This window comes from Dipodomys spectabilis, unplaced genomic scaffold, assembly GCF_019054845.1.
Source record: "Dipodomys spectabilis isolate Male_0828 unplaced genomic scaffold, ASM1905484v1 ptg000358l, whole genome shotgun sequence".
Lineage (NCBI taxonomy): Eukaryota > Metazoa > Chordata > Mammalia > Rodentia > Heteromyidae > Dipodomys > Dipodomys spectabilis.
The window spans coordinates 214,216-218,737 of NW_024871035.1; positions in this window are offsets into that span (position 1 = coordinate 214,216).

Below are 4,522 nucleotides of genomic sequence, written 5' to 3' on the forward strand. Positions count from 1 at the left end.
GGACAAGGATATCACTGGCTTGCTTACCTTAGGCACTTCAGTGCAAAGTGACTGGAAATCCACACTATAGTCACAGCCTGGTTTGGCTCTGGTATGGTAATAACCTGAGTGTGTTATCAATGGAGGTAGTAAATGAGACCCCAGCCTTACTCTTAACTGAAAAGAAGAGGAGGGTGGTAAAGAAAGCCTTGGGAAAGGAATTGGGGGAAAATTGGTATCCTCTGGATAAGAAAGGATATGAAAAGTAAGGATTGTCTTTAAATGTTTGAAAAAGAAAGAAAGAAGACAAACCTCAAAAAGTATAAGTATGTAGCAAATGGTATGAGTATGTCTTGAAATTGCAGCTTATGAATATAGCTGGTATTAAATTAGCTGTGATATACAGACTCAGGACTGGTGGAAGAAAAAAATGTAAGGGCCTTTGGTACTGTTAATTTTGTCACAATTGGATCTTATATACGCAACACACTGGTGTCCTTTTTAAAAGAAAAAGATCAGCACAGTCCATCTATTAGTTCTGAGATCCCAATACCAACCTAAAATATAAAAGATTGTGCCAATTAGGGGACCATGATTGGTCCCTGATGCTCTAGAAAAGGGGGGAATGAAGAACTGAAGAACTAAAAATTATATTCACCATTTTGTAGTCACTAACTGCTGACTTCGCTTCTGTAACTTGCTTTTGCTAATGTTAAAGTATAAAGATAGGTCTGTGTCAACAAGCTCTAAAGAATGTTACTGCCATGATAGAAAACTAACTGCTGACCTCGGGCCCAGACATTCCCAGAGTCCGGAACAATGGCTAACACATATTCCGGATCCTCCTCTGGGAACTGGACCCCGAGATAATGACCATCTGGCAGGACCAGCAAACTAGGCCAAATGTCAACCAATTGCAAGCCTGTAACTATGGGAATTCCCCCTAACCCTTATCATCCAAAGCAACCATCCCCTTGAGTCACCCCACGCCAATCATTTTACAGTGTTACAAAATTTCCCGCGTGGCATAGTGGTTTGCTGTGAGTGTTTACCGGGGCCCTGCCCCTACCTTAAAATGTATAAAAAGTGCTGTAACCCTGTGTTCAGGGCTTGTTGTTAACACCCCTACAACGGTGTGCATGAGGTCCGTGCTCGCGAGTTCATTAATAAACGACTCTTTGCCACTTGCATTGTCCAAGGTCTCTGGTGATCTATGGGGGCCTCCAAGAATCTGGGTACTACAATACATGCACATGTCCACTGTTGTGTCTTTATATTTGAAATGTGAATGTGTGAATCACATTGTTTAGCTTTGTAGGTACCTCTTTTTTAATTTTTTAATTATAATTAATTTTTTATTGAGAAAATACTGTACAGAGGGGTTACAATTACATGCAAGATAAGGAATATATTTCTTATCAAGTATTGTTGCCTCTTCCTTTGTTTCCCCTTCCCAACCCTTCCTCTACCCCCACCCTGCCCTCCCTACCCAACCCACTACCCCCACTAAAGTTGTAAAGTTCATTTTTCTACATTACGATGCATTGTTGCAATGGGTCCACCTTTATCCCTATTTAAACGATTTGTTTTTTCCCTTCCCCGCTACAAATTATACCAACATCAAATACAGTCAAAGCAGGGGTTATATGATGGGGGACAGACATACAAAGCTACAAAGAAATCATTTTATAAATATGTAAGATACAATCACAAGAAAGAAAAAAAAAACATTTGACTATTTTTCTTGGGGTTTATTGCCTTAAGATGAACTTTTCTGCCCTTTTCTGCTTGACTCAAGACATACACTGGTTATTGCAAATAAGGAAAACCATGGGGTCTATTTTTCTTTGGGCCTGGCTTACTTCACTAACATAATTTTTTCCATCTTTCCATTTCCTAACAAATGGAGCAATGTCATTCTTTCTGATGGAAGCATAGAATTGCATTGTGTATATATACCACATTTTCTTGATCCATTCATCTACTGAGGGGCATCTGGGTTGGTTCCATATCTTAGTTATGGTAAATAATGCTGCAATAAATATAGTTGTGCTGGTGGTTAACTACTTGTAGAAAACTAAAGTTAGATCCTTATATATCACACTCCAATAGAATCAACTCCAAATGGATCAAAGACCTCGGAGTCAAACCAGACATTCTGAAAACATTACAGGATGGAATAGGAGAAACCCTAGGTCTCCTTGGCACAGGCTGAAATTTTCTTAATAGAGAACCAGAAACACAACAAATCAAAGAAAGGTTGGACAAATGGGATTGCAGAAAATTGCAGAGCTTCTACATGGCAAAGGACATAGCTAAAAAGATTAATATAAAGCCCATGGATTGGGAGAAGAACTTCACTAGCCATACAACATACAAGGGTCTCATATCTGAAAAAAACTTGAAACTCAAAAAATTAAATCCTCCAACAACAAATCTTCAAAGAAACAACTGCCCAATAAATAAGTGGGCTAAAGACTTAAAGAGAAACTTCTCTGAAGAAGAAAGATGGATGGACAATAGACACATGAAGAAATGCTCAACCTCCCTAGCCATAAAAGTAATGCAAATCAAAACATAATTAGGATACCATTTCACCCCAGTTAGAATGGCTATAATCAAGAACTCTAATAACAACAGATGCTGGAGGGGATGTGGACAGAAGGGAACCTTACAGCATTGTTGATGGGAGTGTAATCTTGTTCAATCACTTTGGAAAGCAGTATGGAGTTCCCTCAAAAGACTCCACAAAGAGCTCCCGTATGACCCAGCAATCACACTTTTGGGCTTTTACCCCCATGATCACAAACAAGACCACACTAAAGCTATCAGCACAACTATATTTATCGTAGGTACCTCTTTTAAATTTTATCCCTCAACTTGCTAACATAGCTCTTTTATTTTTTGCACATGAACCTTCATCCCAATCAAATGATTTACCATGCTATCTTCACGTGTAGCAACAAGGTCACATAAAACTGTCAGAACATGTGGTAAAAAATGTTTTAAAAAAAGATAGTCATTGGTGCTGTGAATGTGGCTTAGTGATAGAGGAATTGCCTAGCATGCATGAAGCCCTGGGTTTGATTCCTCAGTACCACATAAACAGAAAAATTCAGAAGTGATGCTGTGGTTTAAATGATAGAGTGCTAGCCTTGAACAAAAGAAGCTCAAGGACAGTGCCAGGCAGAGATCAAGCCCAGAACTGGCCAAAAGACTATACTTTAACCACAGTGCATTTGTACAACTCTTTGTTAAATAACTTGGCCGAGCTTTAGTCTTGTACGATTCACTAGAGATAGCAATAAAACCACTATCATTGGCATGCCGATATTTGCTAATTGAGATGTTTTCTGTTCCCCAATTTTTGTTAATATCAATTAGTTATAGAAGGGATTTCCTTCTGACAAGACTATATATGTAGATAGTATACCTTGATCTGACTCATCACAAGCATCATTGTCTTTCGGTGCTGCTCCCCCTTCCCAAACTTACTTCTTTATTTTTCCATTTCACATAGGTACTTAAAATATTCTAACCATATTCACCCTCCTATACCCTCTCCTGTTACTCTTCCCAACTCCAATTGCTACCAACCATCCAGTCAGGACCTTTTTGACATTCTTTGCCTTCATTCTCTTAAGTGTATGTTAATTCAGAAGTCAAGAATGAGACACTATTGTCTTCTTTCTCGACCTATTTAAGTCCAAAATCTTTCCTCCATTTACATAAGCATTGCTGTAGCAAGCCCAAAAGTCATATTTCTCTTTGGATATGTTAATAGTCTTATTTGTCTTTCACAATCCTAAATATATTCAATGATAGCTAGCTATCATTCTTCAGTATAAACGCAATTGAGTGAGATTGAGTTTTTGACATTAGTAATGTATTTATTACAAATAATAAAATTATGCTAGCAGATAATATGGACTGGTAACTTCTATTTTTTTCAACTTGAATAGATTTTCAATATTTAGGTTTTATATAGCCTTCACATCTTTAGGACCAAGTGAAAAGAAAGTCACCATCTTATGCTTTGGTTTAGCTTTTGACAGAAAATAATCTGATTTCTTCACAGTGATAGTAACATGATATATGGATATCTGTTTTGAAAATTAGTTTACATGAGAAAGCAAAGTTGATTTCTCACAGAATATAATACCAGCCAGATTCCAAAGTCCTGACAATAAAAATGTTTAATAGTCTATGCAAACATTTTCTGTCAACTTCAGTATCTTTTCTCCTTTACTTCTTTCTATAATCGTATACTTATTTCTCTAAGGCTTTAAAAACAATTCTAACTATATCTATTTAGATTATGTTTTGAGTATATTTTTATTTATATTGAAATTGTTGCTATGCCACTAAAAATAATAAAACATGTTGTTTCTGTTAGGCTTAATTTTTTGTTGTTTTACTTAAAACAGGTAGGTATGCAGAATACCAAAACATGTGATTTTCTGTCTTCTTAATATTTTTATTATTGTTTATAATATAATATATTTTTTATAATCATTCAATTATAATGTTGTCTTTTCATGTT